This window comes from Acinonyx jubatus, chromosome A1 (genome assembly GCF_027475565.1).
Source record: "Acinonyx jubatus isolate Ajub_Pintada_27869175 chromosome A1, VMU_Ajub_asm_v1.0, whole genome shotgun sequence".
Taxonomy (NCBI): Eukaryota; Metazoa; Chordata; class Mammalia; order Carnivora; family Felidae; genus Acinonyx; species Acinonyx jubatus.
The window spans coordinates 9,442,487-9,467,539 of NC_069380.1; the positions used below are offsets into that span (position 1 = coordinate 9,442,487).

The 25,053-nt window shown below is 46.1% G+C and overlaps 1 long non-coding RNA gene across 4 annotated transcripts; it reads left to right on the plus strand.

Moving 5' to 3' along the window:
* LOC113600887 (uncharacterized) lies at positions 1–24,728 on the plus strand. Of its 4 annotated transcripts, none has more exons than XR_008294530.1 (4): positions 1–423; positions 797–918; positions 6,257–9,082; positions 10,865–12,492. It is a non-coding gene; the product is annotated as an uncharacterized LOC113600887 (long non-coding RNA). The 4 variants fall into 4 exon arrangements; XR_008294554.1 differs by lacking the exon at positions 797–918 and having other exon boundaries at positions 6,257–7,481; positions 8,958–9,082; XR_008294539.1 differs by lacking the exons at positions 797–918; positions 10,865–12,492 and adding an exon at positions 23,294–24,728.
* The last annotated feature ends 325 nt before the right edge of the window (positions 24,729–25,053 follow it).

The window sequence follows — 25,053 nt, forward strand, 5'->3', positions numbered from 1 at the left end:
AAGGAGCGCCCCAGCGGCTCAGCGCCGGCTCTTTAAAGGTCGTCTGGTCCGGCCCCTCCCCCGCCGCCTCGCCGGGCATCGCCCGCCGCCTCTGCCGAGTGGCGGGGTGGGACCCGAAGCCACCCTGGGGCTTTTCACCGGGAAAGTCGCAGTCTCTCACACCTTTCTGCCACTCTGAGGAGTGGGCTAGAAATGAATCCGTTAGTAAAAATGTAGTGCCTATAGCCTTTAGGCTCATTCGGGAGGTTTGAGAACTTGTACGTGGCAGTGATTTCAGCTGAATTTTTGATGTGTAGTATTTCTTAGGTAACCGTTTGCGGACTCTCCAGGACCCACCTGAGAGATGCAGTGCGGTAGAAACTGAGGTCAAGCGCATGGGCTTCCGAAACCCGCTTCTGGGTTCACGTCCTGCCCCTATACTTGGTAGCTGATAACCGGGGGGGCAATTTATTTACCCCCTGTGATGCTGAAAGTTTTAATCTGCAAAATGCAGGTAATGGCCAGCTCCCAGTGCTTGTGAGAAATAAAAAGCATTAGTGCTGATGAAGCACCGTAAAACAAAGACTGGCATTTAACAATAACTTTTAAATCTTAGTTATTTAACATTTCCTGATAAGTATCAGAAGAATGGGTAGCCTGGAGGTGAGGGTGGGACTTTTTTTTTTTTAGGGGGGGGGGGGTGGACAGAGACAGAAAGGGAAAGGGAATCTTGAGCAGGCGCCTGCTCGGTGCGGAGCCGGAGGTGGGGCTCCATCTCCTGACCGTGAGCCAAAATCAAGAGTCAGATGCTCAACAGACCGAATCGCCCAGGCTCCACTGAAGAGGGAATTTTCCGCGGTGATGGAGAAGATATGTATCATGCTTAGCGTTTGGGTTACAGAGGTCTGTGCATTTGTCAAAACTCATGGAATGGTGCAGGTAATGAAATGCGTGCATTTCACTGTGTGTGAATGTACCTCCAAAAAAGAACATAAGAATATTTTTTTAAGATCTGCCTTCGCAACTTTCAAATAGACAACACAGTGCCATTAACTAGTCCTGCTGTACGTTACATCCCCAGGAATTATTTTATAACAAAATTCGTACTCGGTGACCCCCTTCACCCATTTTGCACCCCCGCCCCCACCTCTGGCAACCACCAATTTGTTCTCTGCCTCTGTAAGATTGTTATTACAGCGGTAGACTCTAATAGCGACCACAGAGATATTCTGCATCCAATCTCCAGCTTTTGCAAATGAGGAAAATGAGACCTAGAGATTTAAGTAAATGGGGGAAATTACTGACCCTGTCGTTTTCTAGCAATAAACGTCTCTTGAGAAATTATGATTGAAAATAGCAAGCTACTGTGTATATCATCCAGTTCTCAGTCGGGGTCACCTTGTCCACAAAAATCTTGTTGAGATTGACTCAAGTCCCTTTTCCACCTCCTGTGGAAAGGCCAGTGTCTTCTCCAAGATTGTACATCCCCCGTGGGGGGCAGGGTAACTTACCATCACAGGGTCACTTCTGGCTCTGAGTTCTTGCTTCCTCTGAACACAGGGACTCTCTCACATCTCGCCTTCTGCAACTCTTTTCTCTCCTGCTGACCCACTGTGGAAATCAAACACTTTTCTTTGGCTGAGTGTGTGTAGCAGGCTCCTCTGAAGGTTTGGAGCAACTAAAGGGTTTTTTGTGTTTTTTTTTTTTTTTTTATTTATTTTTGAGACAGAGAGAGACAGAGCATGAATGGGGGAGGGTCAGAAAGAAGGAGACACAGAATCTGAAGCAGGCTCCAGGCTCTGAGCTGTCAGCACAGAGCCCGACGCGGGGCTTGAACTCACGGACCATGAGATCATGACCTGAGCTGAAGTCGGCCGCTTAACCAACTGAGCCACCCAGGCGCCCCGCAACTAAAGGGTTTTAAATGAAGGATGTAAATAGCCTAAAGTTAGAAGTCCATGGTCTTGAAAGGGCTTCAGTATCACAATGGCATTGGTATCCACCAACCCCTCCCCCCATCCTTTCTCAGCATAAGTTGCAACTCCCCACTAATCAACATCTTCCTGGTCCCATCCCTCTCCCTTCCTCTTTTCTCTCTTTATACAGTACTTTTAGTTATCTCTTTCTCCTAATCTGTACCTTCTGGACCACCTTCCACTCCTAAACTGTTTATCAAAGTGTTTTCCTACACAAAATATTTTCCCCAAGAGGAACTCTGGTGCCAGCTATTAAAAGCATATGTTGCAACACAGTATATATCTGCATATTCTATTTGATTCGGTCCACAGTATACTCAGTAAATATGAAGCTTGTGCAGAAACAGAAGCAAAAATGAACTGTTGGGGCCTCAACACGATAAAAAGCTTCTGCACAGCAGAGGAAACAGTCAGCAAAACTAAAAGGCAACCGACAGAATGGGAAAAGATATTTGCAAATGACATATCAGATAAAGGCTTAGTATCCAAAATCTATTTAAAAAAACTTACCAAACTCAACAACCAAAAAACACATAATCCAGTGAAGAAATGGGCAAGAGACATGAATAGACACTTTTCCAAAGAAGACGTCCAGATGGCTAACAGACACATGAAAAGATGCTCAACGTCACTCATCATCAGAGAAATACAAATCAAAACCACAATGAGATACCACCTCACACCTGTGAGAATGCCTAAAATTAACAATTCAGGCAGGCAACAACAGATGTTGGCGAGGGTGCGGCGAAAGAGGAACCCTCTTGCGCTGCTGGTGGGAATGCAAACTGGTGCAGCCACTCTGGAAAACAGGATGGAGGTTCTTCAAAAAAATTAAAAATAGAACTACCCTACGACCCAGCAATTGCCCTCCTAGGTATTTATCCAAAGGATACAGGAGTGCTGATTCAAAGGGGCACGTACCCCAATGTCGATAGCAGCACTATGGACAATAGCCAAAGTATGGAAAGAGCCCAAATGTCCATCAACTCATGAATGCGTAAAGAAGATGTGATATATATACACAATGGAATATTACTCGGTGATCAAAAAGAATGAAATCTTGCCATTTGCAACAACATGGCTGGAGCTAGAGTGTATTATGCTAAGCGAAATAAGTCAGAGAAAGACAAATATATGATTTCATTCATATGTGGAATTTAAGAAACAAAACAGATGAACATAGGGGAAGGGAAGCAAAAATAAGATAAAAACAGAGAGGGAGACAAACATAAGAGACCCTTAAACACAGAGAACAAACTGAGGGTTGCTAGAAGGGTGTTGGGTGGGGGCAGATGGGCTGAATGGGCGATGGGCATTAAGAATGGCACTTGCTGGGATGAGCACTGGGTGTCATATGTAGGTGATGAATTACTAAATTCTATTCCAGAAGTCATTATTACACTATATGTTAACTAACTCGGATTTACATTAAAAAAAAAAAAAAAAAAAGGCTTATACACATGACCTGTCCAGGCTACCTGCATAGTGGGTTCAATTATGAGAACTACTTAGTATAAATGAGGAAGCAATTGATCGTAGCTGGGATTTGCTGTCTGAAAGAAAGAAATTCAGGTCTCCATGATCGTAGCTTACGTTATGCAGAAGAAATGATAGCATTCACGCAATAAAACCCAGAACAAAATCTGAGTTAATACTTGATAGCAATGACATCCTTATAGAAGCAACACCTGGACTTGTCACCTCTAGCAATTTGATCACAACTCTGCATATATAATGAGCACATAAATAGAGTCTCCTTTACTCCCGGAGAAGATAATACTGATCTGCTATCGGCAGAACACATGTTTTTGTAGTAGGGATGATAGGCTCACTTGACCCATCTGGCCCTCATCTGGTTTCCCTTGTGACCAGTCACTTGCATTTACAAGGCAGCTGGCCAGGGTTGTAGTGCAATCTACAGCCATGAAGAAGTCTGCAAATGCAAGGTCCCAATGCATAACCCTCCTTGTTTGGGAGAAGTCGGGACCCCAGAGACACAGCTCAGCGGGACAAGCCACTGAAGGAGAATGATGACAGCAGTGAAACGCAACAGCTGCCTTCAAGTAAAGCTGAAGGAGGGTGGTCACACCAAGGAAGACCATGGGCAACTGAAGCATGGCCTTAGGAAACCTAGTGTGGCTATGGAGCCGGCAAGGAGTGAGGACTGACAAAAATGGTTTGTTGTTTTCGCTGGAGACTTTGGATCATTTCAGGTAATAAACACACTGTGCAAATCTGCAAGTACTAACGGGTTAATCTACAGACAATATGGTCCTGAGCCTCAGTAAAGACACTTAGCACATCTGGGGCAGCTGGGTGGCTCAATCGGTTGAGCGTTGAACTCTTGATTTCAGCTCAGGTGGATGATCCCAGCCAGGGTTGTGGGGACTAATCTTCCATTGGGCCCTCGCTAAGCATGGAGCCTGCTTAAGATTCTCTCTCTCTTCCTCTCAGCCCCTCTCCCCCACTAGCATGCTCTCTCTCTTTAAAAGATAAAGACTTTTTTTTTAGGGGCGCCTGGGTGGCTCAGTCGGTTGAGCATCCGACTTCGGCTCAGGTCACAATCTCGCGGTCCATGAGTTCGAGCCCCGCATCAGGCTCTGGGCTGAGCCTGCTTCCGATTCTGTGTCTCCCTCTCTCTGTGTCCCTCCCCCATTCATGCTCTGTCTCTCTCTGTCTCAAAAATAAATAAACGTTAAAAAAAATAAAAATAAAAGATAAAGACTTTTTAAAAAATTTTTTAAATAAATTGAAAAAAAAAAAAAAACAAAACCCGGAGACTTAGCACATCTGGTTCAAAGTCAGGCATTTTCCCTCAGTTCTCAGTCTTGGCTGCTATAGCATTTGACTTTGCTGGCCACCTTCCTTAGTGGTTCATGACCTTGGTTCTCCTGAAAGCATACTTCAGTGTGCTCACCAGCTCTTCCCCCTGCTCCTTCATTGTGGCAATAGTTCCCAACATTTAATCCTACCCTCTCCATTTATAGGGTTTCATCTCTCAGTTCTGGTTGACACACAGATTTCCCTGACTAGTTCTGATACCCAAGCTCCACTCCTGCCCCAAGTTTGCTGGGTCCTTCCTCACTTCGTTCTGTCTAATGTTCTCTTCACCTGGGATGCTATCCCCCTCCCCTAAATTCGACCTGTATTCTGCAAAAACGAACTCAGGCCTCTACATGAAATCTTTCCAGGTCATTCCTGCTCACAATAGTACCAGCCTACTCTGCACTCCCAAAATTTCCTGCCTATACCACCCGCTTTGACAACTAACCATACTGCCTAGTGGCAGCTTGTGGGTTGTTGACCCATTGGCCTTTGTCTTTTCTCCTTACTAGATCTCAAGCTCCTCTGATGAACACTTATGGGTATTTCCAATACGTCTTTATAATACCTTTTATATAAGGGCACAGTATTTTTGACTGATGGCTGGCTCCTTAACTTTTCTCCTGAGTTAACCCTGCTCTGTGTGGCTCTCCCCCTCTAGTGCTATAGAGGACATTTACAGCCTCCTCATATAAATATCCCTGAAGCCTATAGAAAATCATGGGCCCCCATATGTATTCAGTGCGAGGGTGCCTCACGAGGAAGTTCCTCCAAGTGACTTTTGGTAGGGAAGGAGTTCAGAGGTAAGTGGTGCTGAATTCCGACGCTCAAACTCACTACTAGGACCTAGAGCAAAGTTTAGCAGGTCATGAGATCAAGGTAATGCATCCCATCCAGCTTTTTAATGCTTAAAATGTGAGAGGGTAAGATACAGTAAGGGAAGGTAGAATCAAACAGAAGCAATAGGAAATGAAATGCAGGGCATGTACGTGTAGCCCTGGTCAAGTACTATATGGCGGTCAGTGGGCTTCAAACCTACCCTCTCTCCACTGTTCCATGCTGGGGGAGCTGGAACCCCACAACCCACATTTCTCCCTTGTCTCTGGCTCGTGGGTGCACTTGCAGAAGAGCACAAGGCTGGAAGACGAGGAAGCCACTGCTCCCAGGGTCCCTTCCTGTCAGCATCACCCAAGCAGTGGCCCTTTGGCCTGGTGGCCAGAACTTGTCTCCACCTTCTAGCTGCACTTTCAGAACCAGCCCCCTGGCGCCTCCTCCCCCTCCACCCCAGACTTAGCAGCAGGAACCAGGCAGTGCCTTTCTTCAGAGGTCTGGGTCCCACCTCCAGGTTCCTTCTGGCTGCTGGGTTCTGAGGACCCGCCCTCCTCTCCTCTCTCTGATCTCTGGCCCCAGAGGCACTAGCTGCTTTTTGCAGTTACTACTTACATGGTGACTCCCGTGTTCCTTTTAAATTTTTTCAGCCCTCCAACACCTATTTAATCAATTCCCTATGCGAAGTTCTCTCCGTGGAAATACTTCCTTTTGCCTGACGGCTGGACGCTGACAAATACGGATTGCGAAGTGAAATATATCTCCTGTGAATGTCAATCCAGAGGGTTTAAGAAACACTATCTCAGAGGAGTGGGAGAGTTCTTCACCAAACAGATGCCCTACGTGCCAAGGGTCCAGTCCTTCCACAGACGGGTGCTCTGCGTCTCAGGTCTGTGAAGAGCAGAGACCCAATTCTGCCACAGCAACTGTCACCGTTGGACCCTAGGCCTAGCGTGGCCTTAAGAATCACTGGCGATGAGCTTACAGTTGCCTACCACGGTTTGGCTGGAACCCCAAGCTTCATGTGGACTCTGACCTCTCTCAGATATGTAGAAATGCAGCTTTATTTTTAATTTTTGGTAATGTTTATTTTTGAGAGAGAGAGAGAAAGAGACAGAGTGTGAGTGGGAGAGGGGCAGAGAGAGAAGGAGACACAGAACCTGAAGCAGGCTCCAGGCTCCCAGCTGTCAGCAGAGAGCCCCATGTAGGGCTCGAACCCCCGAGCTGTGAGATCATGACCCGAACCAAAGTCGGAAGCTTAACCAACTGACCCACAGGCGCCCCGAAATGCAGCTTTTTAACTTGCTACCCTTAGCAAGTGTGGGGGGGGGGGGGAAACAAGAGTTAATGATGAAAAAGCAAGAAAGGGGTACCACAGACCTCACCAAGTGGGACCTGGTGAGGCCAAGAGAAGGATGAAAAAGACAGATTTTCAGGGTGGATTTTTTCTCTCTGATGTTGCCCTTTCTCACAGGTCACATGAGGAGGTAATAGACAAGAGAAGGAAACGAAGAACCTTGTACCTATGTTTCTGCCATATCCAGCCCAAATGAGGCTTTTGCTCTATTTTATTCATTAACTGACTATACTTCTGCTTCAGTGCTCCCATTAGCAGTGAGGCACTCTTTAAAGACCAGAGCTATTAGGCCAGCCTCACTTAATCACCCATTCTTAATGAAAAGAACTGCTCCACATTTGGGGAATTCAAAACATTTCTTATGTATGCCAAAATAAACACAGAACCTCTTGGCAGTCGCCTGTGGGGATTCTCCTTGCTTAGGATTTTGTATTTCCTTATGCTAATTTAGAAATAGGAACAGGAAACCCAGGACTCGAGGCCGTTAAGCGGATTGGTAACACTCTGGAGTGTTGCGGGTACGTAACTCAATGAATGAATGTCGAGTCCTCCGTGATAGCTGGAGTAATAGTATTTTCATTGAGCACCGCAGTAAGTCATTGCCTCCACCCGGCGAGATGCTAATACATTAGCACCTAACTGCGCGAGGACCTTACATTTAGTAGAGGAATCCGTCACCGGACGTGAATTACTCAGGCAAATGTTGGCAAGTTACCTCGCTGGTGACGGGCAGAACCTTTTCTAGCGAGCTGAAAAGCATGTTACAAGGTAGCTGGCATGTCATAGAGGGAGAGCAGCTTGTGATCAGGTTTTCTATTTGGAGAAGGCAGTGCTGTGCCAAGCAACCCCAACCACAACACATTTAAAGTCTGAATGGGAAAAGGAGCGGTACATCTGGGATCCTATTTCCCCTTCCAAGAAGATACAAGTCACTCTAGACGGCTTCTCCTGGTTCCAGAGTCCTTTTCCTGCCGGTTTTTTTTTTTTTTCTTCTGTGTCCTGTTTTACTTCAACTGTAGGGGATTGAGAGTGATGGGCTTGGGAGGCAAGTTCTATTTCCTCTCTTTCCGCTTGTTTTTCTGCTACATTTTAGGTCTTCCTCGTGATTTATGTGCATAAATGATGGCTTACATGAATCATTCCTAAACGGTTAACTACGCAAGCAAACTGTTCATCATCCAGTTCTCCGTGATAGCCTCTCCTTATGTTCACCAGGCTGCCTCACTCTTTTCTCAAATCCCACCGCAAATTTCACGTTTCCGAAAAGCCCTCTCTGACAGCTACAATGAAGACTTCTAACAGCCCTTATTCGACCTCACCTCTGTCCCTTTTCCCCAGCTCACCAGTTAGCTGTTCTCACTATCTGACGGTGCAGTCACAAGAAAATAAAGTAGGGACAGCAGACACATAAGTTTTGTACTGTTTCTTCCCTCTTGATCTGTGCCTGGATTTATGCCTTCCTGACAAATAAGAAGGTCGTTGTGTTTAAACATTACAACCTAAGTGAGAATTATAGAGAATTATATAGTCATACCTTGGAGATATTGTGGGTTTAGTTCCAGAACACCACAATAAAACGAGTATCACAGTAAAGCAAGTCAAATTAAATTTTTGCTTCCCCAGTGCATATAAAAGTTATGTGTATACTATAATCTTTTAACTGTGCGATAGCATTGTATCTAAAAAAAAAAACAACAATGTACATACCTTAATTCAAAGATCCTTTATTACTAAAAGATGAGTTTTCAGCAAGTCTTAATCTTTTTGCTGGCAGAGGGTCTTGCCTCAATGTTGAGGGCTGCTGACGGATCAGGGTGCTGGTTGCTGACGGTTGGGGTGGCTGTGGCAATCTCCCAAAATGAGACAACAGTGAGATTTACCTATGTTTATACGTGGAGGGTTCGTTCAATCATTTTAATTGCTGCAGTCATAGAATACAGTTCATCCCTTTCCCACTGATGGACATTTCGTTTCTTTCCAACCTTCACGTCCAGGTACGTCCGGGCTGCTGTAACAAAAATACCATAGGCCAGATGGCTCATAAACAACAGAAATTCATTTCTTCCATTTCTGGAGGCTGAGCAGCTCCAGGTCAAGTCACCAGCAGATTCAGTGTCTGGTAAGAGCTGGCTTCCTAGTCATTGACTGTGGTCTTCTTGCTGTGTCCCCATGTGGCAGAAGGGGACAGGGAGATCTCTGCGGTCTTCATGAGGACACCAGGCCCACTCATGAGAGCTCCACCCTCCTTACCTAATCACCTTCCAGAAGCCCCACCTCCAAATACCATCACTTTGGGGGTTGGGGTTTCAACATACGAATTTAGAGGGGACACAAGCATTTGGTCCGCAACATTCTACCCTTGGCCCCCCCAAGTCCATGTCTGTCTCACATGTCGTCAACCCTAAACTCCAAAATCTCATCTAAATATCATCTAAATCAGGGGTGCCTGGCTGACTCACTTGGCAGAGTGTGCAACTCTTGATCTCGGGGTCATGAGTTTGAGCCCCATGTTAGGCATGGAGCCTACTTAAAATTTTTAGAAAAAAGTAATCATAAATAAATATTGATAAGTAAATATCATCCCAATCAATTATGGGTGAGACTCGAGATTCATCCTGAGGCCAATTCCTCTCCAGCTATTGGCCCGCAAAACCGAACATACCTTGTGCTTCCCAAACATGAACTGGTGGGACAGGCCCCGGACAGACTTTCCCGTTCCAAAAGGAAGAAACAGGAAGGAAGAAAGGAGGGAAGAAAGAGGGAAGAAAGGAGGGTCCAGAGTAAGTCCAAAACCCAGCGAGGCAAATTCCATTAGACCTTGAGACTAAAGAACAATCTACTTTGGCTTGATGCTCTACCCTTCACGTACACTGGGGTAGTGGTCCTGGCCTCCCAGCTTTTTGGGGCAGAAAATGGCTCCCAAAGCTTCCAACGGCTCTGCCCCCATGGCTTTGGATGGCCTCACCTGCCATGACTCCCCTGGGCACCACTCTTATGGCTCCAGGGTCCTATCCTTTGAAATATAGGTGAAGGCAGCCATGTCCCCAGCGATTGTACACACTGGAGGCAGTGCAGATACTACTCTCCCTTTCGGGACGCGCAGGTGGGGGGTGGGGGTTGTGTGGGGGAGCAACCATTTAGCCCACACTGCACCTGGGCCCACTGGCTGCTTACCTGAGGCAGCCGGCTGAGGAGCACGGTTGGGGAGCGCGGTGGCCTTCACATGGCGTGAAGTGAGGCAGTGCCCAGCAGCCCACACCGAGCCTCCTGAAAGTTCCAGCAACCCCTCTTTTGAAACTGCCCCTCCCTGCCCTCCCACTCTGGGCCTGTGTGGGAATGGTAGGCCTGAGGATTCTGAATCACCTTGGTCCTTCCCGCAGCGTCTTGGAGAAAAGCACCTGGCTTCTGCCAACATGGCGGATCTCCTTATCCAATGGTCACTTTGCGCCGCCCTACGGCTCTCTCGCAAACAGGCTTTCTCCTTCTTTTCGACAGCAACAGATGGAGAACTGCCCAAATATTTAAGTTCTGATTGCTTTTTTTATTAACAGTTCCATCTTTAAGTCATTTCTCTCTTGTTGAATTTTACTGTGAGCCGTCAGGAAGAACCAGTCTGCTTCTGCAACACTTTGCTTAGAAACTGCTTCAGTCATGGGGCGCCTGGGTGGCTCGGTCTGTTACGCCTCCAACCCTTGGTTTCCGCTCAGGTCGTGATCTCGTGGTTTGTGAGTTCGAGTCCCACATCAGACTCTCTGCGCTGATAGTGCAGGCCCTGCTTGGGATTCTTTCTCTCCCCTCTCTCTCTGCCCCTCCCCTGCTCACGTGCCCCCCCCCAAAATAAAGAAACTTAAAAAAAGAAAGAAAGAAGCTGCTTCAGCTATATATCCAATTTCATTCCTAGAGTGAAAGGATTTCAATCTTAAATGGAACCAGAAGATATGAAATGCGGAATCTCAAGAATGTACCCTCTGAAGAATGGAACTTAAGAACCAAGAGACTGATTTCCATTAAATGCCCGATTTACCCAAGACCAAGACTCACTGCCTCACCAATGAACATCCAACAAGAATCTCTCCCCTTTCTCAAGCCAGTAAACGTACTGCTCGGACTCTGGCTCAACTTCCCCTTCATTGCACTCCTTGGCCATAAATATTTAAATATTCTCCCTCGATGCTGAGTGGACCAGCCTAGAGCTTGCATTGCCCAAGTTGTATCCCTCTGCTATTCCCAACTCAGTTTTAGGTCAAGACAACACACTTCTCTGTGGGTCAGGAATCCAGGCACGGTTCATCTGGGTCCTCTACTTCAGAGTGTCTCATGAGGCTTCAATCAAGGTGTTGGCCAGGGCTGGGGTCTCTTCTGGGAAGAGCTCTCTTGGCTGGGAAAAACCCACTTCCAAGCTCACTTGGTTGTTGGCAGGATTCAGCTCTTTGCAGGCAGTTGGACTGAGAGCCTTAATTCCTTGCTGGCTGTCGGCCAGAGGCTACCTTCAGTTGTCTGCTATCCGAGCCTTTTCACAGGACAGCTCATAACATACCGACTTGCTTTGTCAAAACCAGCAGAGGTGAGACTTTGAAAGCAAGACTTGACGGTCAGAATCTTCAGTACTATCTCTTCATGGATAATAATATTCATGGATAGTATTCTTGAATATTAACCTACTCATCTTGCGTATTCTATTGGTTAGAAGCAAGTCACAGGTCCCACCCCATAATCAAGGGGAGGGATTACCCAGACGTGTGAATGTCAGGAGGTAGGGATTATCATGGGCCATCTTAGAGCTCATCTGTCGTAGGCAGGCATAATAGTTAAGAATATTGGTTAGCCTGTCAATTAACAGCAAAAGAAACAACAGATGTTGGCGAGGAAGTGGAGAAAGGGGAACCCTCTGTTGCCCCTTTGGTGGGAATGCCAACTGGTGCAGCCACTCTGGAGAGCAATATGGAGGTTCCCCAAAAAACTACAAATAGGGGTGCCTGGGTGGCTCAGTCGGTTCAGGTCACGATCTCGCAGTTCGTGAGTTAGAGCCCCACTTCAGACTCTGTGCTGACAGCTCAGAGCCTGGAACCTGCTTTGGATTCTGTGTCTCCTCTCTCTGCCCTTTGCTCCCTCTCTGTCTCTCTCTCTCTCTCAAAACTAAATAAACATTAAAAAAAAACAAAAACCTAAAACTAGAACTACCCTACGATCCAGCAATTGCACTACTGGGTATTTACCCATAGGATACAAAAATACAGATTTGAAGGGGCACATGCATTCTGATGTTTATAGCAGCATGATCAACAATAGCCAAACTATGGAAAGAGCCCAGATGTCCATCAAGTGATGGATAGAGAGGATGTGGTGTATATATGATTGAATATTACTCAGCCATCAAAAAGAATGAAATCTTGCCATTTGCAACGACATGGATGGAGCTAGAATGTATCATGCTAAGCGAAATAAGTCAATCAGAGAAAGACAAGTACCATATGATTTCACTCAAGTGTAGAATTTAAGAAACAAAACAAATGAACATATGGGAAGGGGGTGGGGAAGAGGAGAGAGGGAAATAAACCACAGGAGACTCTTGACTATAGAAAACAACTGAGGGATGATGGAGGCAGGTGGGTGGGAGATGGGCTAGATGGGTAATGGGTATTAAAGAAGGCACTTGTGGATGCCTGGGTGGGGCTCAGTCTTAAGGGTAAGCATCCAACTCTTGATTTCAACCTAGGTCATGACCTCACATTTTGTGAGATTGAGCCCCACGCTCAGTGTAGAGCCTGCTTGCTCTCCCTCTTCCCTTCCCTGCTCACAAGTATGCGTGTTCTGTCTCGAAATAGATAAAGAAACTTTCAATAAGTAAATAAATAAGGCACTTGTTATGATGAGCACTCAGTGTCGTACGTCAGTGATGAATCACTGAATGCTACTTCTGAAATCAATATTGCACTGCATGTTAACAATTAAAATTTAAGTAAAAAGTAAAAAAAAAAATAAAAAAGAATATGGGTTAGCCTATCATTACAAACCCAAATAATGGTGGGCTCAACTAGACTAGAGATTTATTTCTCCCTCATTTGGAGGTCCGGATACATGTACAGGGCTGGTATGGTAGTTCACAATCATCAGAGACCCGTGCTCCTTTTATCTATTCATCTGCCATTTACAACATGTGGATCCTATCTCATCCTACAAGATAGCTGCTCTAACACCTGCCGCTATGTTGTATTCCAGCCCCTCAAGTCCATTCTACATACCGCGGCTGGAATAATGGTACTAAAATGCACATTTAATCATGTCATCCCTCGGCATAGAAACCAGTGGCACTTCCAGCCTACAGTAGAGTTCCTCAAACTTTTTTTTAACCATAAATCCCTGTACTCAGTACAGACATACATATACATGCACATCACACACACACACACACACACACACACACGCACACACACACTCAAACGTGTATCTCCAACACATGTAAGTTTCATGAAGCAAAACACACTCTTACTACTACTCTGATATTTCCTATTCTATTTCTTTACATCGAATTCATGAACTACTAATGGATGTAGGCAAACACAGGCCTATGGGGTGGTGACCTGTTTGCTTTCTCCCTGCACTCCAAACCCCTCCTGCTCCAGACCTATATATCTCCTCCTTCCGTCTATAACCACCTTTCCCAACTGGCCTTCTCACCTTCCCAACCCTGCCATGCTTTTCAAGAATCAGCTCAGGCATTGCTTCTGGAACCCATTCCTTGGTGCCCAGTCCCTTTCCGTGAGCCCCATAACACTCTACGTCTCCCCCATCATAGCACTTAGGCTGATTCTTCTCCTCTGTTCATCTCTGCTCCCCACTAAGCCACTTCCTTGAGAATGGGGACTATGACTAAGGTTGACATATCCTCAGCCCTTGCGTGGTGACTGACATAAAGTCAAAACCTAATAAATGTTTCTTGTGTGAATAAGTAAATGAATGAATGTCACAGGGAAAGAAGTTGCTGACAACGTTTACTGAAAATCTATTCTATGTAAGTGTGGTGCTAGAGAGAATCATGAAAAAGATAGCAGAAGTTGACAGTGATGAATTTTAAAAAAGGTATAAATGACCAGAGTTCATAAATAAGGAGAGTCTTTATATCTACGACTAAGTGCCATCAAGTGTCTCACTGACAATGGATTGAGTGGTGTTAGGTGGCATTGAAAGACCCCATTTCTTGCACCCCTTCTCTTAATCCATTTCCTATTTCATCTCCTACGAGAAAACTCAGACGTCCCTCAGACGTCTCTCTCCTAACCCGGGCTTATTCTCCGACAGTGAGGCCCAGTGTAGAGCAAAGGAATAGAGCGCTATCCATGTGATTTTTTTTTCAATTTTTTTTTAATGTTTCTCATCTTTGAGAGAGACAGAGACAGAGACAGAGACCAAGCAGGGAAGGGGAAGACACAGGAAGGCTCTGTGCTGACCGCTCAGAGCCCGACGTGGGGCTCGAACTGACAGACCGCGAGATCATGACCTGAGCCACAGTGGGCCGCCCAACCGACTGAGCCACCCAGGCGCCCCAAATAGCCATGTGATTTTGGATCAAGTACCCCACGTGACTAATTCAGGGCCTTTCAAAACAGGCCCAGGGAGCCAAAATGAGGTAATATGACGTGTTACAGACTTCGAGGGTGGTTAAGGACACACACAGCAGCTGCTGCAGCTGCCTTCATGAGCCAGAAAATTCAGGAGTTCAGCAGGAAGGGAAGTGTGAATCCAAAATGGATGCAGTGTCTCACTTCCAGACACTTCTTTGACTCTGGGAAACCTGGTCTTCTCAGGTCAGTTCTGGATTCCTGGCTGGTGAATTCATGACTAAATCAGGCCAAAAACATACGCAGGCGACACGGAAAAGAATAAAATATTACAAGGCAACAACTTACGCTTTGGGGTTAATTTAAAATCCCAGGTGCAGGGATGCCTGGGTGGCCCAGTCGGTTAAGCATCCAACTTCGGCTCACAGTTCATGAGTTCAAGCCCCATGTCGGGCTCTCTGCTGTCAGTTCAGAGCCTGCTTTGGATACTCTGTCCCCCTCCCTTTGTCTCTGTCTTTGCCTCTCCCCCCAATCACGCTTGTGCCCACACTTTCTCTCTCTCTCTTTCTCTCTCTCTCAGATTAAAAAAAAAAAAAAAAAGTAGCATTATCTCCTTTGATCCCAGAGCAGCCCTGTGAGGGAGATCCAAGTATTATCCCATTTTATAGATGAGGAAACTGAGAGGTTAAGTGACTATCTCTGGGTCACACAGTGAGTAAGTAACTAGAATTGTATGGAATTCTAACTCATAATACTATTGATCTGTTACAAGGGAACCACAATCAGAAGGCTGGATTCTAACCCCAGCACTGCCAGCTGCTTAGCTGTGTCATCTTGGAATGTCATTCGGCCTTTTTGAGCCACATTTTCTCATCTACAAAAAATGCACATAGTAATACCTTCCCTATCTGCCTGGGGCAGGGGGTAGGGGATGCTTATGGGGACAGAACCCGGGGTACGTGTGAAAGTGCTTTATAACTGGTTTGGTAATTTCAGCAAAATAATGAGAATACTTGTTACAGTGCCTTTTCCTGCAGTCATTCAATAATTTTGCAGCATATATTGCCTTTGTGACACCCCTGCGGCCCCCGTCCCCCACAGGTGCACCTGCAGCAGGCCGATTGGGGGAGGAGAAGCTTTCTTCTCCGAGGGACTTTAGGGCAGCAAATTCTCAACGTTGTAGCACGTTAGCGTCACCCGGAGCACGTTAAATACACGCCTACCTCGACCCCACTGTGACCAATGAAAATTTTAATGGGGGTGGGTGGTAGTGGAGATGGGACTGGGCATCGGGATTTTTTGACGGTCCCCAAGTGGTTCCAGTTTGCAGCTAAGATCGGGAAGCACTGCTGTAGAGACTACGGATGTGCTCCAGAGATGGCGGTACCTAAGCAGAGTGGGTCCGAGGGTCGCTTGGGAAAGAGGTCCAGGCGTTGGACCTTGAAGCACAAAGATCCTAGGGTCCTTCCATCACCTATGCAACTGACCTCCTTTCTGCAGCCACTGTCAGGAGAAAGGAGCCCAGGCAGTACAGAGCCCCCGTCCTCGTCACTGTTTCTCTACTAAAATCTGCCTCCCCAAAACATTCCACAGTATGTTCCCATGTCAAGGACTACTCACCTATGAACTCCCTCCTCGTACCAGAAATGAGGAAACAAAATCAAGAAAAGGATTCGATTTGGGGGAGAATCCCTCTTTAGATCTGGGCACCACAAGCAAGGGACATTTCTCTTAAGCTGATCCCACTGGAAATTACTTCGAGATGAATGACATGGTCTCATTTGATCGATTCTCTCCCAAGACTGGAAACGATTTGGTAGGAGGAAACTCCTGCTACAAGACCTGGAGATTTCAATAATGAAGCGGTTTATCTCTCATCTGAGAAGAGTTTATAGTCCACAGCATAGCCTGGAGACAAATACCCAGCCTCTGGGACCCCACAAAGGCAGTAATTAGGCGGCATTTTATTGTGATGCAATGGGTGTGTGCGAAAGAAGGAGCCAGGCTACTCTCAGGGGCTTTGGAACCAAACTGGCTTCCCGGAGAGCCAACAGAAGAAAACTGGCAACCTAAAAATATTTAAAGAGCGTAGGACCCCCAAGGGAAAATTTCCAACTATTGAAGTGAAAAAGACTGAGCATTTGCTAAGTCCAAAAAGGAGCTTTTTAATGAAAAACTCAGCAAAGTGCACAGACTTTGGGCAAGGATCTTAAAAACATAATAATTAAGGTCATACCAACATAGACAGAGTAATCAAACCGGGGACTTTGTATTTTCTTTATAAGGACATAAGAGAAAGTATCTAAAAATAGGCTCCACAGATAATGATCCCTTCTTTCTCCCAAGTTCGTGAGGTTACAACACCTTCACTGTACAGAAGATAGGCTCCATCTCACCATCTGTCAGGCATAAACCTGAACATGATCTCAAGATCTTTTTCTCTGGGCTGTAATTACAATTCTGTTACTTATTCCTCAACACAGCCTACATCTCACATGCTCCTTATAGGAATGATATGCAGTGCGTGCTATGGTTAAGGAAGCTCTCAGGCACCAGGCTCAGCTGCCTGGCCCAAGCTGTCTGACCTTGGCAATGACTTCACCTTTTTGCGCCTTGGTTTCCTTGGCTGTATAATGGGGATAACGATAGTACCAGCCAGACTCACGGTGCCTGACACACAGCAAGAACTCAAAAAACATTCCCTGTTATTATCACTGCACTTTGCTTTTCCCTCAGTGCCTGTAAAAATATTTAACCTATTTTAAAAACAAAAAGCAAGACACATGGGCTAACAAAGGATTGTTTTCAGACTTGTAGGTTTATATTTATGTGGAACGTCTCAACAAGCCATCGAGTTACACATTTAGGGTATTGTTGTTTTATTACAAGCAATTCTACATCCAGAAAGTATTCTACAATGTGGTCCCTGATCTCAACTAGTTTATGCTGCATTTGAGAGACAGAATATACGCTCATGAAACAGTAATTACAAATCCAAAACTTCACAATTGTGTATAAAGTAAGCAGGTCAGGGCAGCTGGGCGGCTCGGTCCGTTAAGCATCTGACTTCAACTCAGGTCATGATCTCACGGTTCATGAGTTCAAGCCCCACATCGGGCTCTCTGCTGTCAGCACAGAGCCCATTTTGTATTCCTCTGCACCCCCCCCCACCCCCACCCCTCCTCGGCTCACTCTCTCTCTCAAAAATAATTTAAAACAAAAAAGTAAGTAGTTGGGACCATAAGAGCTAAAAAACCTGAGGAAACCAGGTCTTCATTGTGTACATAAAGTTGGCAGAGAACGGAGACCGCGAAATACAGGTGAGAAAATGAAGGAATGTTCTAGCAGGAAGGGGAGACGGGAAAGGACGGGCAAGTAAACGGAACCATTCGTCTGGAACAGGCCATTTGTGTCCGACATTAGATGAGACAGATTGACACATCTACTCCAGCAGGCGCAGGCTACGTGGTTGAGGGCTCCGAATGCCCTCACCCTGAGAGCCCCTGAGAGCCCCTGAGAGTATTCTACAATGTGGTCCCTGATCTCGAGGTTTTGTTAGTTGGGAAGAGGCACAGACACAGATATAGGGTTCACGTGGGGAGAGACCAGAAGCAGGGAGAAAAGTTGGACGACTTTTAGTAATAACCTAGGTATGAGGTGACGAGGTCCTGGACCAAGGTGGGGGCATTGAGAACACAAAGTGACAGGCATGAAAGATACGACACAGATTTGTCCCCTTCACCCCATTCTCATAGCCTAAATGCTCCCTGGACTCAGCCTTTGTTATCCGAGCACAGGAGGCCAAATTCAGGAGCACCAGATGCATTCCCGAGGTTTCCAAGCATGTCTGGGCTCTGGGGCTTCTCTAGCTCCCTTTCTTGGGTGCTAGAGCGTGAAGGCTCTGTGGCCTCAGGAAGCTATTCTTGTGTCCTAGTGGACTGTCTCATCCTAATTCCCACTTGCTCCCTCTTGCCCTTCTATCTAGACAGTAAGACAAAATCGCATTCATTTCTTGCTCCTTCTGAAGGTTATACGGTATTCCCAATTGTGCGGGGCTTTTAAGATTATTTGAAATTATCTTTGAATATTTTAACGTTTACTTCTTTTTGAGAGACCAAGAGACGGCATGAGTCTGGGGAGAGGTAGAGAGAGAGGGAGACACAGAATCCGAAGCAGGCTCCAGGCTCTGAGCTGTCAGCACAGAGCCCAACGTGGGTTTCATGCTCACGAACCGTGAGATCGTGACCTGAGCCGAAGTCAGAAGCTCAACCAACTGAGCCACCCAGGCGCCTCTGTATTAGTGAATACTTTTAAATTAATACATCATGAGTAAATTAGAATGTAGGTTAAAAAGGTCACAAAAGTATACTTTTTAAATGAATGCAGTTTACCGTACCTAAATTATTCCTTGATAAGTTGAAAAGAAAAACAAGCAGGTTTACTGAACATACGAAACAGTGACAATCACAGATCGAAAGCCAAGTAAAAAAAACTCAACTGACTAGTTACTTTACTCCCAAGGTCTTTATTTTTTATTTATTTATTTATTTATTATTTTTTTTGAGAGAGAGAGAGAGAAAGAGAGAGGGAGACAGGCAGAGAGAGGATCCCAAGCCGGCTCCGTGTTATTAGGGCAGAGCCCAACTCAGGACTCCAACTCACAAACCATGAGATCATGACCTGAGCCGAAATCAAGAGTCGGTCGCTCAACCGAGCCACCGGGGCGCCCCCAGTCCCGAGGTATTTGCTATTGGTCCAGAAGGCTAGACATTTGTTATGTGTAGGATAATATACCTCACATTGTATCGTGGGATCATCCCTTATGCAAGATTAACAAAATGAAAAAGCAGAACATCCAACCTCTTATTTCTGATGAAACTGCAACCATCCGCTTTTTCTTAACACCCCATCGAAGCAGATACGGTTGTGCCCTGGATAGTAGTTTAAAGAGATGATTAGTCTCGGTAACCTCTTAAAATGCCTTTGAACTCGGCAAGTCACACACGGCTTGGTGCTTTCTGTGTCGAATTTAATGATGGAGACAGTGACACGTAGAGCCCCCCCCCCCTTGGAGTGGTCTCCTGGTGAGCAGCACGAGTGTCACCTGGGGGTATGATGCTCGAACCCCACCCAACACCTTCTGAACCAGAGTGGGAGGGGCCCAGGTCCCTGTATGCCACGGTCCACACAGCAGGTGGGAGCAGAAACCTAATGAAAAGCCACGTGGCTGAAAATAAAATAAATGTAGTCGCTTCATCAGCATAGTTTTATAGTCACACACCTCTTCGGGCAGAATAGTCTCCTATTTTTGAGCTTTAGAACTTACGATTTTCCAGTCAACGTTCCACAACACTGGCGTACCTTTAGGACTATCTTACGGCAATCTCCAGGAAGAGAAGGAAGAAGAGGGTGTGAGTGGGAAGGACCTGATTTATATTCGGGCCCAAGCACTGAGAAACACGCACCTCGCTCTTTTCCTCACGCCGCCATCACTTGGGGGAGTGAGAGCATGCTTTAGATTAAAAATGGTTCAAACCGACTTGGCCATAAATTGGCATTCTCATGCATCTTAAAAAGCACGCGCCTTCCGAGACACTTGGCTCCTAGAATCTAATCACGGCAGACACTCCCCTCACCCCCCACCCCCAGCCCCGTGTTGGAGTCGCTCGGCCTCTGCATTGCTATCTGTGGTTGTCAGGTGCACTACCTCCCGTGCAGGCCACGTTCAACCACACCCACAGCCACCTCTCACAGTGTGCGTGCTGTGCTGTGAGCGTGGGCTCTCCCGCCCCACGGCCGCCCTCTCTATCCATGAGTCTCAGCTCAAATGCTTGGTCCTCCGGAAGCTCTTCCAGAATCGCCCAGGCAGATTCACTCCCTTTGTACACAAATCCATTATAGCCATTATATTTTCTGTATTTTTAAAATATTTATTTTTTTTTTAACTTTCTATTTATTTTTGAGAGACAGACCATGAACAGAGGAAGGGCAGAGATAGAGGGAGACACAGAATCCGAAGCAGGCTCCAGGCTCTGAGCTGTTGGCACAGAGCCCGACGCGGGGCTCGAACTCACAAACGGTGAGATCATGACCTGAGCTGGAGTCGGACGCTTAACCGACTGAGCCATCCAGGCACACCTATTTATTTATTTTGCGAGAGAGACAGTGCAAGCAGGGGCAGAGAGAGAGAGGGAGAGAGGGAGAATCCCAAGCAAGCTTCAAGCGGTCAGCACAGAGCCCAAGACAGAGCTCAATCCCACGAACCGTGAGATCATGACCTGAGCCGAAATTATGAGTTGGATGCTTCACTGAATGAGCCACCCAGGCACCACTCTCATAGCATATGTTTATACTCCAATTTCTCTCTCCATTGGACTACATCCCTTAAGGACAGGAATGATGTCTTACCTTTTGCGGGCTCAGCAGCTGGTTTATTGCCCCATAACAAAGTAGTGTTTAATGAATACATCATATGAATAATTGAATGAATGAACGAGTGAATGAATTATACCTAAATGAAGTTCTACAGAAGCATAGAGGTGGCAGCTATAACCACTGACCAGCCACACCAAGGAGACAGCATCTGAGCTTGGTATTAAAGGACAAATCTGATTTTTAGGAAGGGAAAGGGAAATAAGAATCACAAACAGAAGAGGGGCATGAACAAAGTCATGGGGGTGGGAAATATGGCAGCCTTCCCAGAAAGCGATGAATACTCTACGTCCAGTAGCAGACAGACATTAAAAAGGAAGAAGCCAGGGCTGACACTTAGACCAGGATAATGTATGAAGAGCTTAGGCTTTATTCTGGATGTAGTGACAAACCATGAGGGGCGCCTGGGTGGCTCGGTAGGTTGAGCGTCTGACCTCAGCTCAGGTCACGATCTCGTGGTTTGTGAGCTCAAGCCCCAAAGGGAGCTCGCTGCTGTGAGCACAGAGCCCTCTTCGGATCCTCTGTCTTCCTCTCTCTCTGCCCCTCCCCAGTTCACGCTCTCCCTTTCTCTCTCCAAACTAAATAAACATTTAAAAAAAAAAACGAATCATGAAGGAACTTTGATACGTGATCAGATAGGTGACTTCCCTGGAAATCGGTTAGGAGGAAATTGCTGCTGTCCGGGGATTTATAGTTAGAGCTGATAAAGCACAGCAACAGTGGAACAAAGCAAACAAGGGAAACCTGAGGGACCTTTTGGAAATAGGAGTGACCCGTTGAATGTGGGAAGCGAGGGACCCGTGCGGCTGAAGACTGACCTGAGCCCTCTGACCTGGTGACTTGAGTGCAGGCTCAGACAGCACCGCCCACGAGGGCCATCTCGTCTTCACGAGCAGGGTTTTGGTGGACGCCTGGCACTCAGCGTGCAGCCGGGGGCACTGAGCAAACATGCCTCGCCAGAATTCATGTTCCTTATGCGCGCCAAATACATTAAAAAAGGGAAATATTGCAATCCTTATGATGAATGTCTTTTTCAGAGACTCTCTGAGCGTTTCTTAGACTCTCAGCATGTTTTTCAACCACAGATGGATTCACAACCCCTTCAACCGTCTCGTTCAACCTGTCCACCCACCAAACTGACCCCTGCCCCTCCATAAACGGAAATCACCTTGACGATCGTGTGTGTTGGGGGGAGGGGGGCGAGACAGGCAAGTGCTTGGTATTTTTGCTTTTTTGGAAGGGAGCGCTATGACAGTTTCAGCCCACCGAAAAGAAATCCAAAACAGTAAAATGGGCTGAATGTTTTTCTCCGGTAGAAGAAAAGAAAGCAAACCTACTACAGGTAAATTGAAATCCGCAAATAGACCCGCAACGCATCGCTGAGACATTCTTGGGATAATGGCTTAGTTAGACTGGGGTCACAAATCTTTACATTTCTTCACTCGCCTGGCAGGACTAATGAGATTTTATGGCGGGCAGGCTGTTTATCCCTTGGGTGACATTGGCAAGAACAACTATATCTTTATTAGTTAAGACTTTTCTGCACTGCAGCTTTTTTCCCCACCAGAGACTGCCCCAGCCTGGATCACAACACACACAACATGTAAGAACCTCATTTCTTCACGTAAACACTCCACCGCCCCCTTCTGTTGTTTGGCTCCAATCCTTCTTTCCTAACGTCACGTCACTCCATCAAAGGGGCTGGCAGAAAAAAATGGACCAATGGAAAAGGGAAGAAAAGGTCTCAAGGGGACCTGCAAAGAGAGATAGGGCTGACAGCTCCACTTCTAGAACATTCGGTGTGCCCCAAAGCCATTAGGAATAGAGCTGCAGACCCTCTGTTACCAGCAGTACAGGCGGGGCTCTGCTCCCATCAGCAGTGGCAAGAGATAAGAGCACGGTGACCTCCACTTCCCTCCGGGAAAAGGATTTGACCACTTTTGTGGTTTTCTTCAGCACTTAATTAGCATCCATATACACACAAACAGACAAACTCACATATTTGACAATTGCCATCACAAATGCCTACAATGACGTATCCATCCTACCTTTGTAACTAGGAAGGTGGCCCCAGGACTCAGACCAAAGGATAGGGGAGAAATTGCCCAGCCAGAGTCAACGCACAGGTTCTATTTTGGGATAAGGCGGAATAAACACACTCCACCCTGCTTCTCCCATTGAACGCAGCTAGAACATATGGACACAATGCTCAGAGCAGCTCTAGGAGGTCTTTCTAAAAAGGAAAGAGTAGCCGGTCATTTGGGGAAGAAAACAAGAATTCAAAGAACCTTTAAACTGGCCGTGGACTTAATGTTTCTTTTCCCTTTGGTGTCCCCTAGACAGGACTCAAGGCAGACCGAACCCCAAAAGGAGACACCCGTGTGGACAAAGAGAACTCGAGCAGAAGCCTACTAGCTCAGGTTCAAGATGTGAGAAAGAAGTCTTCCGGCAGTGACAGCGGCAGCACGGAAGGTCCACGGCATAGAAAATGCCAACGAAGGGGAAGCTTCCTCTCCAGTTAAAGGAGGGGTGGTCCAAGGACCATGCTCTTTTCCTCTCTGTGTGTACCCACCACTTGGCCCAGGACATGGGAGAGTCACAGGAATGGCACAGAGTAGACTAAATAACACAGCAGCTTTCTAGATGGATGAACCCAAAGGAGAACCTGCAGGAAACTGGAAAATACAGGGAGATCAGGGAGAGAAAGGAGTTTGGAAAAAACAACCCCATAAAGTTCTTTGCTAATTCGGGGGGTCTCACCCCAAGCTACGCACGCTTAGATTTGATCACATACAGCATACAAAGAGTCTGAGAACTGAACTAACAGATACACCACCATCCGGATCCCAGACTGACCGTGAGATGGTGGGCACTCAGGAGAAATCTAAATAGTACCGCAAAGACTTTGCAAATGGAACTGATGGTGGAACCACAACCCACAGAAATCTGGTCAGAACTTGCAGCCTAAGCCCGACTGTGTCAATTGTCTGCTTAAAAAAAAAAAAAAAAAATTCAACATTCTCTGCAGGATTTAAGTAAGATCCAGTATTGGGGCACCTGGGTAGCTCAGTTGGCTGAGCGTCCGACTTCGGCTCAGGTCATGATCTCACGGTTTGTGAGTTTGAGCATCGCATCGGGCTCTGGGCTGACAGCTCAGAGCCTGGAGCCTGCTTTGGATTCTATATCTCCTTCTCGCTCTGCCCCACTCCCACTTGGGCTCTGTCTCCCTCTATCTCTCTCTCCCTCAGAAATTAAATAAATAAATAAATAATCAATTAATTAAATAAGATCCAGTATCTCATAACATAATACTCAAACTGTCCATGATATGTAATGTAAAATTTATTTACTTTAAGTTTCTATTTTTAAATTTATATTACCATTTATAGATTCAGTTTGGAAGCATTTTGAATGCAGTAATACTTATTTTTAAGCTACTGTTGAATAGAGGTGCCTGGATGGCTCAGTTGGTAGAGTGTGCAACTCTTGTTCTCAGAGTTGTAAGTTCGAACCCCATGTTGGGTGTAGAGATTACTTAAAATAAAATCTTTAAGAAGAAAAAAGCTGCTATTGAATATGTGAACATTAATACTAAAAAAAAAAAAAAAAAAAAAAAAGTCCATGAAATGATCCAAACATTCTTGGCATATAAACCAGGAAAATCTCAACTCACATGGGAAAATACAATTGATGGATGTCAATGCCAAGATGATACAGATGTGAAAGTTATCTGATAAAGATTTTAAAGCAACTATTATAAAGAATGGTCCAGGGGCGCCTGGGTGGCGCCGTCGGTTAAGCGTCCGACTTCAGCCAGGTCACGATCTCGCGGTCCGTGAGTTCGAGCCCCGCGTCGGGCTCTGGGCGGATGGCTCGGAGCCTGGAGCCTGTTTCCGATTCTGTGTCTCCCTCTCTCTCTGCCCCTCCCCCGTTCATGCTCTGTCTCTCTCTGTCCCGAAAATAAATAAACGTGGAAAAAAAAAAAAAAAAAAGAATGGTCCAAGGAAAACTAAACACTCTAGAAAGGATCTGCAGAAAATAACAAGACAAAACAAAACAAACACCTCAAACAGATATTATAGAACTGAAAATACAATAA